Source organism: Xenopus tropicalis, chromosome 7 (genome assembly GCF_000004195.4).
Source record: "Xenopus tropicalis strain Nigerian chromosome 7, UCB_Xtro_10.0, whole genome shotgun sequence".
NCBI classification, from domain to species: domain Eukaryota; kingdom Metazoa; phylum Chordata; class Amphibia; order Anura; family Pipidae; genus Xenopus; species Xenopus tropicalis.
The window spans coordinates 114,781,839-114,796,260 of NC_030683.2; the positions used below are offsets into that span (position 1 = coordinate 114,781,839).

The 14,422-nt window shown below is 41.5% G+C and overlaps 1 protein-coding gene across 1 annotated transcript in view; it reads left to right on the top strand.

Moving 5' to 3' along the window:
* Positions 1 to 5,547: 5,547 nt before the first annotated feature.
* The window catches only part of gprc5cl2 (G protein-coupled receptor class C group 5 member C like 2), a 28,598-nt gene continuing 19,723 nt past the window's right edge, over positions 5,548 to 14,422 (top strand). The window contains exon 1 of the mRNA XM_004916326.3: positions 5,548 to 5,649. The gene's annotated coding sequence lies outside the window, so the exon portion shown is untranslated. The remainder of the gene's footprint in view (positions 5,650 to 14,422) is intronic.

The window sequence follows — 14,422 nt, forward strand, 5'->3', positions numbered from 1 at the left end:
CCAGTACACCAGCAAATGGCCTAAATGTAAAGTAATCTTCATTTTACTAGTTCTGCCGTGTGTTTATAAAAAATAAATTAATAATTGCGTTGGGGAAAAAATACATAATATTTCCAACTTGACTCCTTATAAAGGGAAACAAAAGATTCACAATTTTTTACTTGAATTAGGGGAAAATAAAACTTGACCTTAAAGGGGACCCCCCACATAAAAAGCTGTATAATAAAAGTCCTTTACAAATTAAACATGAAACCCAAATTCTTTTTTTAATTAAATCATCCATATCTGTTATAAATGTATTTAAAAATCTGAGCTGTCAATCATATATTGCCTGCCCCGCCTCTATGCCGCAGGCATAGAGGCGGGGCAGGCAATATATGATTGTCAGCTTAGATTTTTAATTATAATTACTTTCACATTCCATTCCTAGATGGCAAATGCATATGATTTTGGGGTGATACAAAGCTTTGCCTTGATAACACTGTTTACAAAATGGCGCCGGCCTACTGGCTGTGATTGTAAATTCCAGGACTGAAGGGAAAAAAAATTAAATAGTTTATATAGTGTAAGTAAAGTTCATTTTGCTCAACTAACATGATAGAAAAGGATTTGGAATTCTTTTTTAGGGTGACAGGTCCCCTTTAAGTAAATTCAGTTCAATATTGCAGCTTAATGCCCCACCATGTTTTGCAAGGATTATATCTTTATTTAAAGGACAAGTAAAGTGGACAACTTCACTAGTAGGTGCCAATGTGTTAGGGTTAGCGATTATTTTTACGTGGCGGGGGAGACCCATGTTAGGAGGCCTAATATTGGCACCCCCCCCCAGTCAATTTTTTACTTTACTTGCCCTTTAAAATGCCTTATATTTCTAGGGATTTGCGGGTCTGGTTGTGAATATGCATTATCCACTGAACACAAAGGAGGGAGGGCTACAGAATATGGCTGAGTGCAGCTACTACTGGGGCACTTGAAATTATTATGGATTCACTCCATAAATAATATTTCCTATAATTTTGTTTCACCAGGGATCATGCTCGGAGCAAAACAGGGCCTTTAGGATTTAAGGGAATGGAGCTGAACAGGAGTCGGACGCCCTCCTCACGAATATATGCGCCGGGGGGGGTACGATTTCGCCACCGGCCCCAGTTCTCAGTTAAAACTCACTAAAAGTAGAACCTCCATTGCAGCTGCTGAGCATTGTTTACAAACAAACAAACATATGTTTCGCTGACTGGCAGTCACAATACACAGCACGACATATTGCGTATGCAGATTAACGTCTTCCGTGGTAATGAACGGAGGGAATATCCCACAACATGAACAGCAACAATAATTATCCTCATTATTACAGAGAATGATGGCGGAAATAAGGTTGGAATCAGATTCAGAGGGATAGAAACAAGAGGAGATTGTGGCCTTGTGTGGGGGTGTGTGTGCGATAGGGACCTTAGATTGTAAGCTCTGCTGAGGCAGGGACTGATGGGAATGGGATAGGGACCTTAGATTGTAAGCTCACTGGGGCAGGGACTGATGGGAATGGGATAGGGACCTTAGATTGTAAGCTCACTGGGGCAGGGACTGATGGGAATGGGATAGGGGCCTTAGATTTTAAGCTCCACTGGGGCAGGGACTGATAGGAATGTGATAGGGGCCTTAGATTTTAAGCTCCACTGGGGCAGGGACTGATGGGAATGGGATAGGGACCTTAGATTGTAAGCTCACTGGGGCAGGGACTGATGGGAATGTGATAGGGACCTTAGATTGTAAGCTCCACTGGGGTAGGGACTGATGGGAATGTGATAGGGGCCTTAGATTGTAAGCTCCACTGGAGCAGGGACTGATGGGAATGTGATAGGGACCTTAGATTGTAAGCTCCACTGGGGCAGGGACTGATGGGAATGTGATAGGGGCCTTAGATTGTAAGCTCACTGGGGCAGGGACTGATGGGAATGGGATAGGGACCTTAGATTGTAAGCTCTGCTGAGGCAGGGACTGATGGGAATGTGATAGGGACCTTAGATTGTAAGCTCCACTGGGGCAGGGACTGATGGGAATGGGATAGGGACCTTAGATTGTAAGCTCACTGGGGCAGGGACTGATGGGAATGGGATAGGGACCTTAGATTGTAAGCTCTGCTGAGGCAGGGACTGATGGGAATGTGATAGGGACCTTAGATTGTAAGCTCTGCTGAGACAGGGACTGATGGGAATGGGATAGGGACCTTAGATTGTAAGCTCTGCTGAGACAGGGACTGATGGGAATGGGATAGGGACCTTAGATTGTAAGCTCTGCTGAGGCAGGGACTGATGGGAATGTGATAGGGACCTTAGATTGTAAGCTCTGCTGAGACAGGGACTGATGGGAATGGGATAGGGACCTTAGATTGTAAGCTCTGCTGAGACAGGGACTGATGGGAATGTGATAGGGACCTTAGATTGTAAGCTCTGCTGAGACAGGGACTGATGGGAATGGGATAGGGACCTTAGATTGTAAGCTCCATTGGGGCAGGGACTGATGGGAATGTGATAGGGACCTTAGATTGTAAGCTCACTGGGGCAGGGGCTGATGGGAATAGGATAGGGACCTTAGATTGTAAGCTCACTGGGGCAGGGACTGATGGGAATGGGATAGGGACCTTAGATTGTAAGCTCCACTGGGGCAGGGACTGATGGGAATGTGATAGGGACCTTAGATTGTAAGCTCACTGGGGCAGGGGCTGATGGGAATAGGATAGGGACCTTAGATTGTAAGCTCACTGGGGCAGGGACTGATGGGAATGGGATAGGGACCTTAGATTGTAAGCTCCACTGGGGCAGGGACTAATGGGAATGTGATAGGGACCTTAGATTGTAAGCTCTGCTGAAGCAGGGACTGATGGGAATGTGATAGGGACCTTAGATTGTAAGCTCCACTGGGGCAGGGACTAATGGGAATGGGATAGGGACCTTAGATTGTAAGCTCCACTGGGGCAGGGACTAATGGGAATGTGATAGGGACCTTAGATTGTAAGCTCCACTGGGGCAGGGACTGATGAGAATGGGATAGGGACCTTAGATTGTAAGCTCTGCTGAAGCAGGGACTGATGGGAATGTGATAGGGACCTTAGATTGTAAGCTCCACTGGGGCAGGGACTAATGGGAATGGGATAGGGACCTTAGATTGTAAGCTCACTGGGGCAGGGACTAATGGGAATGTGATAGGGACCTTAGATTGTAAGCTCTGCTGAAGCAGGGACTGATGGGAATGGGATAGGGACCTTAGATTGTAAGCTCTGCTGAAGCAGGGACTGATGTTGCAGAATATGTCAGCGCTATATAAAGGATTATAATAGTAGAAAAGCACCCTCAGGGAGATGCAGTTTAGTAACAGCTGGGGAAGTTGGGGACTTTAGTCTTCTTAAGGGTGAAAACACACAGGGTGATTAGCCGCCACAACTCAGTCTTGTTGACTAATCGTTGCGACTTTTCAAAAAGTCGCCGCGATTAATCTCCCCTTGTGTGTTCGCCCTTACACTGCAAGGGCCCCTGTGTGGGTGAAATTTTTGAAACCCAGACCAGCACCTTGCAACCCTCATTTTATCCACTACCTGACTTGGCCCACGACTACCTTACCCACTGACCACCATTAAACTGGAAGTGCTGTTGCCGCAAACAGGAAGCGATGTCATCCGCAGTGGGCGGACACAAAAACTGGGGGGGAGAAAGATTTAGAGGAGCAAAACTTGCTATATATGAGACCTAAAAAAACAACCTGCCAACCCCACCCATACCCACAAGTCCTATCTACAACCCACAGGTTCCTTGTGAAATGCCCCTTAAGAAAAGTAGCACATTTATTCCACTTTTTTATATTTCCCATGTGTGTATAAACACTGTATCTTTCCTATGTGGCCCCTGTAGGTCCCCCTGGTGAATCCATGATTTCTCCCTCTGTTCTGTAGCTGAACGTGACATGAATTGCTGCTGGTATTACTTATGGAGGTTTAATGACCTCAGTGCTCCATGTTGGCGGATTGCTGTCCTGATAAAGGGGATTGCCAGCTACAAAAAGCCTCATCATCAGATTGAAGTATTCCGGTGACGATTCCCGTCTGACTGCGCTGCTGCTGTTATGGGAGTGAGATCACATTTATCCTGATGCAGAAGTACATGAAGCTGCTGAATCACATCACTACACACTACTTGGGACATAATTGCACCAGGGCTGTAGGTTGATGAGCAGTTTTCCTTACTGGGTGCAATTACAGCACATGGAGAGACATGTCTGCTGGACTAGTCATCCTACCCCCCCCCCCCAATTACCCAGGGGCGGATAACCTTAAATCATTCCTGATACAGAGCTGCCCTACAACACTGGAGACGACCTCCAACCTTGTATTCTCAGTAAAAAAAGTGCTGCATCTTCACAGTGCTTTTATCTCTTGCTTTGTAGTTGTAGTTTGCCTTTAAATTACCATTTAATATGAAACAGGCAGCGATTTTCTGAGACAGCAGCTAGTCTGAATTTATTCTTTTTTGTGCGTATGTATGTTTTTAATCATTTAGCAGTTATCTGGTTGCTAGAGTGTGGTTTACCCAAGCAACCAGGCAGTGGGTTGAGTGACAGACTGAATAATAAATAGGAAAGGACCTGAACAGAGAGAAACAATGAATGTGTTTTTGGACATTACACATAGAAATAACCCTAGGATACTGGAATGCATGCAAAAAAATGTCCTTAATTAGCTCCCACAAACACAGGAATTACCCTCTGCCTATGCCGCCAAGACAACATTGTGCAATTTGGAATCTTTAGGGGGGGTGGATTGATCAATGTTTGAATTATGTTTACAAACAAATCATTAGGGTTGAGGAGACTGCCTCATACAGATACAAATAAACAAAAGGAATTCTGGGAGTGAATTCCAAACAAACTCCTAAAAAAAATCCCATTTACATGGGTTTATCCTATAGGCTAAAGCTCACCCACTGGGTTTAAAGCAGAAGCCAGAATAATAGCTGATCCGATTCCCAACTGTCTGTAGTTTAAAAACTCGAATGGTATTTATTAGGTGTAAAAAGCTTAAAAACTCAAAAGTAAAAAAATGCCTAAAAGCTTGTGAGTTTCTATAGAATGGGAGTTTTATATTTTTAAACTCAAAGTTTTTTATTTGAATGCTTTTTCCTTATTATTAAATAAGTGAGCATTCCATATGTGAGTTTATTCAATGTAGAAAAACAAACTTGAATTCACAAACTCAAAAACTGATAAATAAGCCCACGGGTGTCTGATTGTAAAGGAGGCACAGCCCACGTGGTTTGTGTCCTTTGCTATAATACAAAAGGCTGCTGTGGGACGATGGGTAATGTAGTTCACAACAGATGGACTGCTTCAAGTTTGACACACATGGCCAACAAAGCATGTGGAGGAGGAGGAGGAGGGTGCTGATGTGAGACTAATGAATTCTTACTGAAACTTCTCCCATCAGCCCCTTCTCCACTCACCTCTCTCTGTCTGGGAGGGGTAAGGCTTTCTCTATGAAGTTGTTATGGGCTGGCAGCAGGGAGGAGGTGGGGGATTTATACTTTGTCTGCTTTGCACCCAAACACTTGATAGCAGAGCTCCTGGCGGCACGAGGCGGGCGTAGGGAAGAGAACAGCATTCACAGTAAGCACACTATACAATGTTGGGGATTAGAAGGGCAATGTATGGGTTGTTTGTAGCAGGGATTAAGGGGCAGATAGACACTGTGGCACAAACACACAGGAATTTGCTCTCTGGGCTCCATTCCTGATTAACGTGAGACCAGAATTGCTTGGGTCTCCTTTGTAGCTGCGCAGCCCAGAGCTTGTGACCCAAAGGCATTGGGGGAAGCAGTTGTTCTGGGCTTGGGGCATTCCTTTGCCACCGAGGGAAAATCAATTAGGAAAGGTTGGAAAATGAACTATTAAAGCAACTTTTTGCAGAAATGTTTCAACATCAACATTGGTAAGAGCGGGGTGGCACTTAATCTGTCACCCTTGACAAAGTTACCTTAATCTGTCATTCAACATGTGGTTATAAAACTACAGTTCCCAGCAACCTCTAACAGCTGATTCTGGGACTGCAGGTTACAAGCTGGATATTCACTGTTAAGGTGCCCATAGCTGCAGATATCGGTCCTTTAGACTGATTCGGCAGCTTATCGGCCCGTGTATGGGCACTAACGACAGGCCTGCCCGACCGACATCTTGCCTGAAATCGGCCAGGTTTGAAAATCAGTTGGACCGAGGACCACATCGGCTCATTGATGTGGTCCCCGAACCAACAGACGCCTATACCTGTCGTTCTAATTCGAATGTTTGGCCCCAGGGTCAAACGACTGAATTAACCCCATATCGCCCACCCGTAGGTGGGGCAATATCGGGAGAAGATCCGCTTGCTTGGCGAACTCGCCAATCGAGCGGATCTTAGCGTGTATGGCCACCTTTACTGACACCACATTGCATTGCTATACACTCTTCCCGATATTTATAGTCCCTTCCTATGACTATTGATTGTAGACAATATCACTCAGTTACATGATCTGCTCCTAATACCACGTGGCCTTACTATACCCATCACCTCACAATGACTAACAGGCACCCCTATTGAATGAAATTGGTACATTTTATCAGACCCCACCAAATGCGTGGATGATAATGTATATGGGCAGCTTTAGTACAGGGCTGGACTGGCAACCTAGGGATTCTGGCAAATGCCAGAGGGGCTGCTGTAAGATGCCATAGACAGTCACTATTTATTGGGCTGGTGGGGGGTGTTTGGGTCTCTGTGTACTTGAAATGAAAGGACCTATTTTGACTTCAAGTTCAGCCTGCTTTAGTCTAAATTTATATTCATGTACCAGCACCCACCCAGCACCCACACTGCCACACACACGGAGGCAAAGCACTCACACGGTGTCATAATGAGAAACACCCAATTCTCAAGCAACTGGTACATGAATCCAAATGGAAAGTACACAAAGAAGTTGCTATAATGAAGTTGTTTTCCTCGCTCCTTAGCTGAAGATCAAAGTCAGTATTTTAGATCAAAGGCTCTATATAATAAAGCACAAGGTGTGACAGTATTACAGGTATGGGGCCTGTTATCCAAAATGCTCAGGACCTGAGGCTTTCCAGATTAGGGATCTTTCCGTAATTTGGATCTCCATAATTTAAGTCTGCTAAAAATCATTTAAATACTGAATAAACCCAATAGGCTTGTTTTGCCTCAAATAAGGGGTAATTATATCTTAGTTGGGATCAAGTACAGGTACTGTTTTATTATTACAGAGAAAAGGGAATCATTTAACCATGAAATAAACCCAATAGGGCTGTTCTGCCCCCAATAAGGGGTAATTATATCTTAGTTGGGATCAAGTACGGGTACTGTTTTATTATTACAGAGAAAAGGGAATCATTTAACCATGAAATAAACCCAATAGGACTGTTCTGCCCCCAATAAGGGGTAATTATATCTTAGTTGGGATCAAGTACAGGTACTGTTTTATTATTACAGAGAAAAGGGCATCATTTAACCATGAAATAAACCCAATAGGACTGTTCTGCCCCCAATAAGGGGTAATTATATCTTAGTTGGGATCAAGTACAGGTACTGTTTTATTATTACAGAGAAAAGGGAATCATTTAACCATGAAATAAACCCAATAGGGCTGTTCTACCCCCAATAAGGGGTAATTATATCTTAGTTGGGATCAAGTACAGGTACTGTTTCATTATTACAGAGAAAAGGGAATCATTTAACCATGAAATAAACCCAATAGGGCTGTTCTGCCCCCAATAAGGGGTAATTATATCTTAGTTGGGATCAAGTATAGGTACTGTTTTATTATTACAGAGAAAAAGGAAATAATTTTTTAAAAAATAGAATTATTTGCTTATAATGGAGATTGTGGGAGATGGCCTTTCCGTAATTCAGAACGTTCTGGATAAGGGGTTTCCGGATAAGGGATCCCATACCTATATTATAATCCAAATACTAAAACTTTCCAATATATTTGTCTTTGTGCTGCAATTCAACCCACCCCCCGGATTCCTGGAAATCCCTGCACTGCCTCCTAATTTCCTCTCAAATTCAGGTCAGACTCCTGACACCGGCATTCAAGGCCTTATTGAATTCCTTCTCTATATCTCAGCTCTAATTTCAGATTACACTCGTTCATGACCCCTACTCTGCTACTGACCATCGCATTCTTCTGCCGTCAGAATTGAGTCACATGACTTATTCACTTCCATTGTGATTAATTTCCCAACGTAAAAGAAACATTTCACCTTTGATTGAGTGGTAAAATTGTGTCCAACTGCTGGAGGATGGGGGTCTCTGGGTAGAATAAACAATGGGGGAAATGCTTTGATAAATGTGTCAGATTGTTTATTTTTCTTTCACTTTTGGATAAAAGGCACTAAAAGTTTCAGGGTGTTGGGAAACGATTTTACCAGGGAAAAACAACTCAACATTGGATAAGTCTGCCCCTTAAAGGAGAACTTCAGCCTTACTACAGAGAGAGGCTAGAAAAGTGGTACATTATGTTTAACAGGGAAGGTCTGTGCCCCCAAAAATGCCCCAGTAGCCCCCCATCTTCTTTTCTGCTGATTCCCTGCACATACTCTGTGCTGCTGTCACTTACCTGAACTTAGGGGCCCACTCACTATAAACTGTATCTATAGAGTATAAATGGCACACTATACTGTATATATAGAGTATAAATGGCACACTATACTGTATATATAGAGTATAAATGGCACACTATACTGTATATATAGAGTATAAATGGCGCACTATACTGTATATATAGAGTATAAATGGCACACTATACTGTATATATAGAGTATAAATGGCCCAATATACTGTATATATAGAGTATAAATGGCACACTATACTGTATATATAGAGTATAAATGGCCCAATATACTGTATATATAGAGTATAAATGGCCCAATATACTGTATATATAGAGTATAAATGGCACAATATACTGTGTATATAGAGTATAAATGGAGCAATATACTGTATATATAGAGTATAAATGGCGCACTATACTGTATATATAGAGTATAAATGGCGCACTATACTGTATATATAGAGTATAAATGGCGCACTATACTGTATATATAGAGTATAAATGGCACAATATACTGTATATATAGAGTATAAATGGCGCACTATACTGTATATATAGAGTATAAATGGCACAATATACTGTATATATAGAGTATAAATGGCACAATATACTGTATATATAGAGTATAAATGGCACAATATACTGTATATATAGAGTATATATGGCACAATATACTGTATATATAGAGTATAAATGGCACAATATACTGTATATATAGAGTATAAATGGCACAATATACTGTATATATAGAGTATAAATGGCACAATATACTGTATATATAGAGTATAAATGGCACAATATACTGTATATATAGAGTATAAATGTCACTATATACTGTATATATAGAATATAAATGTCACACTATACTGTGTATATAGAATATAAATTATTGTTATTTATTATTACTAACATTTATTTATAAAGCGCCAACATATCCCGCAGCGCTGTACAATAAGTGGGTTACATACATTGGACATACAGAGTAACATATAAAGCAATCAATAACCAATACAAGAGGTGAACAGAGCCCTGCCCAAAAGGGCTTACAATCACAGAGCTTAAATAAATGTCACAATATAAAACTGGTTAGTAAATAATACAGATTATTAGTACATGGCAGCTCTGAAACTAGTGCAGTTAGCCCCAGAATTCAATAATCATCCCTGTAGCATCAGCTTATATGACAGGCCAACCTTATTTTCTGCTTGCTCCATAGCTGCCCAGAGTGCACTGAGCATGTGCAGTGTCACTGGCACCCCTGACAGAATCCAAGATGGAGAAGTCCTGTAACAGCTTTTATTGGCCCATGTACCCTTAATTTCTTTATCTTGACAGTCTCTATAATACTTTCTATATACTGACACTGCTTATGCTGAGAATTATATGAAAGGAATTTGCTCTCCATTAACCAACTGCACGGGTTAGGTGGGGACAAGCAAGCCTTAAATGAACCAAATGCCTTTAGGCTCATTGCAATTACCTAGTTGCAAGATGAATTACTCTATATGTTAATATGGCTAATAGACCCATACCTCATAAGTAAGGTATTTCTGTAATTGGGGAATATTGCTGGGAAAATAGTGACACCAAGGAGCATTCTCTTACTTCCTCCCCCTCTACAAATCTATATGCAACTTAAAGGAAAACTTTATCCCCCGAACATATAAATAACTAACAGACAATTTACATCTTACCAAACTGGAATATATACACAGGTATTGGACCCCTTATCTAGAAACCCGTTATCCAGAAAGCTCCGAATTACGGAAAGCCCGTCTTCCATAGACTCCATTTTGATCAAATAATTCAGAATTTTAAAAATGATTCCCCTTTTCTCTGTAGTAATAAAACAGTACCTGTACTTGATCCCAACTAAGTTATAATTACCCCTTATTGGGGGCAGAACAATCCTATTGGGTTTATTTAATGGTTAAATGATTCCCTTTTCTCTGTAATAATAAAACAGTACCTGTACTTGATCCCAACTAAGATATAATTACCCCTTATTGGGGGCAGAACAGCCCTATTGGGTTTATTTAATGGTTAAATGATTCCCTTTTCTCTGTAATAATAAAACAGTACCTGTACTTGATCCCAACTAAGATATAATTACCCCTTATTGGGGGCAGAACAGCCCTATTGGGTTTATTTCATGGTTAAATGATTCCCTTTTCTCTGTAATAATAAAACAGTACCTGTAATTGATCCCAACTAAGATATAATTACCCCTTATTGGGGGCAGAACAGTCCTATTGGGTTTATTTAATGGTTAAATGATTCCCTTTTCTCTGTAATAATAAAACAGTACCTGTAATTGATCCCAACTAAGATATAATTACCCCTTATTGGGGGCAGAACAGCCCTATTGGGTTTATTTAATGGTTAAATGATTCCCTTTTCTCTGTAATAATAAAACAGTACCTGTACTTGATCCCAACTAAGATATAATTACCCCTTATTGGGGGCAGAACAGCCCTATTGGGTTTATTTAATGGTTAAATGATTCCCTTTTCTCTGTAATAATAAAACAGTACCTGTAATTGATCCCAACTAAGATATAATTAATCCTTATTGGATGCAAAATAATCCCATAGGGTTTAATTAATGTTTTATTGATTCTTTAGTAGACTTAAGGTATGGAGATCCAAATTACAGAAAGACCCCTCATCCGGAATACCCTTGGTCCTGAGCATTCTGAATAACGGGTCCTATACCTGTATATATATCAGTAATTATTGCCCTTTTACATCATTTCCATTGAGCCGCCATTTAGTGATGGGCTGTGTGCTCCCTCAGAGATCAGCTGACAGGAAGTAATGCAGCTCTGACTGTAACAGGAAGTAGTGTGGGAGTAAAAGGCAGAACTCTGCCCATTCATTGGCTGATGGGGCCTAGCATGTATGTGTGCCTTGGTTTGTTTGTGTGCACTGTGACTCCTATGATCCCAGGGGGTGGCTCTTAGTACCTAAAATGGCAGTTTTCTATTTAGGATTACCCAATACGACTTGATCCTGATGAATGTGAGCCTAGTGTGGGTGTGCGATGGAGGAGGCAAACTGAGAGCTTCAATGGTAGCAAGGACTGATGATGATCAATGATAAACAGTCTAAAGCTCAGGGTAATATATTGCCGCTATATAAATAAAGGGTAATAATGATTACTTCTAATTTCAATATTTTTAAAGAAGGCATTGTTTGCTAATCCCCCGCTACTAGTCACGGCCAGGCTGTCTGGCACAGAAGAGATGAATGCTTTTGGTAAATTAACCTTGCCTTTTCCTGGAATGTATGAGATAATAAGAATAACATGCATGTATAATGTCAATGATAGGAGAAGGGCAACGTGAAACCTGGCCCAGAGATAAAGGGCATGGAAACACGGCTGGGTGACGCAGCAGGATTTAGTGGCTAAAGGAATGGAGAATAACACATTCACATGTAATCACAGTCAGGCAAAGGGATAAACTTGCTTTATGTACTAAACACAATTAGAATCAAAATCCACTTTAACCAGCAGAAAAAAGTCCTTTCAATCAACTGCACATGAGTGAATTTAAAGGGAAACTCTGACTTCCAAACCAAGATTTGTTAAAGAGCCCACACAACACAGAAACCCCTAATATACCTGTACCTGTAATCTGTTCCTTCAAAAAGTATGAATAAATAGCATTTTATATGCTGAAATCCAGCTGCAAAACAGTTCTTCTCTTTCAGCATCATTTGAAATCCTGGCAGGGGAGGAGGGACTAAAACACTGATGTTACAAATTGTAACAACTTCCCCACAGCTTACAGACAGCATGCAGGAACTACATAACCCACAATGCATTGCACTGTGATGTTCCTTTCCTTATTGACATCACGTGTGCAGGGAATTGTGGGATTGGGAGGATGCAGGCTGAAGGCAGGCTGAGGACAGGCGACTACTGTTACATTTTATTTGAGTCACAAAGTAGTCAGCCAGATCAGCAGGGGAACAGGGGGCGGGGCTTAGGGAACTGTTCCAAACCATATTATTACATAAAATATAATGAAAAGGCTGCATATTTTTTAATTGATGTATATTGCAAAGTTGCTTGAAAATATGTTTACTTTCCAAAACGCTTGCGTTTGGATGGAGCTCCCCTTTAACTCAGTGCTAGTGATGACTGGGAAAAGAAAGATGACCTTTTCCACAGGGTCTGTACTGAGCTTGAAACAAAAAAACTTGGAGAATAATTGCCCCTAATAGGTTAGTGAGTCGGACGTTCCTTGTCCTTTAAAATAGATCCATAGATGCCATAGAGTGGCAGAGCACAGTGTATCTGTAGGTTATTATTCAGAACAACAGTCAAAGTGTCATGTCTGGTGATAAAAAGTCTTTTTTGTGCCCGACCCAAATACCCAAATTGACCTGGGGTCCAATATGATCAGCTGAAGGCAAAAGCAAGGCAGTGATACAGAAGTGCAAATGGGCTAAATCAGGATGAGTGATGATTCCTCTATGTGACTGTTCCTGCCAGAGTTACGCACTCATGTAACAAGCATTCGCTTTCCCGGCACTTTTAGTAAAGACCCGATTAATTAAGTTCTTGATAAGCAAAGCAACCAAAGGGAGAAGCCCTGCTCAGATGAGCCAGCGACATTGCTCATATCTGAGGTCAATGCCATTAATTAGTGTAAGTGCTTTATCTTCCTGGCGCTCAAGTTGATGTCTTTTAACTCCTTAACGCTGGCGAAGGATTCTGTCTCGTTACGCACCACCAAATTGGGATTTATAGAGAAATTATGCCCCAAAACACATGGAGAGCATTAATTAAGGTAATTTAAAATGTCAAATGGAGATCCTAAGAGATAAATTTAGATCGGCTCTTGTTTTAATAAAAGGTGCAAAGTTTGCCCAGGTTTAATTACCCTTAAGGTGGCCATACACGCAGCTAATTGGCCCGTGCATGGGCAATAACGACGGGCCTGCCCGACCAACATCTGGCCTGAAATTGGCCAGATATCGATCAGGCAGGTTTAAAAGTTTAGTCGGATAGCCGTATCGGCTCATTGATGCGGTCCCTGAACCGACTGCGCCTATACCCATCATTCTAATTCTATCGTTTGGCCAGAATTAGCCTAAATTAGCCTGATATCGCCCACCCGTAGGTTAGTGTGTATGGCCACATGTTTTTTGTCAAATAGCTGACTTGTAAACATTACCTGCTGATTGGTTGCTACAGATTACTAGCTCAGTAGTAAACATCACCCCCTATCTTATAGTAGAAGGGAAAGGGAATGAAGCCTGGTTAGGGGTGATATGATGTTAGGCAACCCCCCATTCTTCCTTCTATATGTTGCACAATCCCTGGCAGCCCCCTCAGCCCCCAGGTTACATTTTTTTAATAATGATGGGCACACTCTGGGGGGGATAGGGGAGATCCTTTGCCTATAGTGCAGCGAGATAAACTGCCAGCCATATTTGCTTGTACAGGTATGGCACCCATTATCCAGAATGCTCGAGACCTGGGGTATTCCAGATAAGGGGTCTTTCCGTAATTCGGATCTCCTACCTAAAGTACTGTTTTATTATTACAGAGAAAAGGGAATAATTTAACCATTAAATAAACCCAATAGGGCTGTTCTGCCCCCAATAAGGGGTAATTATATCTTAGTTGGGATCAAGTACAGGTACTGTTTTATTATTACAGAGAAAAGGGAATCATTTAACCATTAAATAAACCCAATAGGGCTGTTCTGCCCCCAATAAGGGGTAATTATATCTTAGTTGGGATCAAGTACAGGTACTGTTTTAT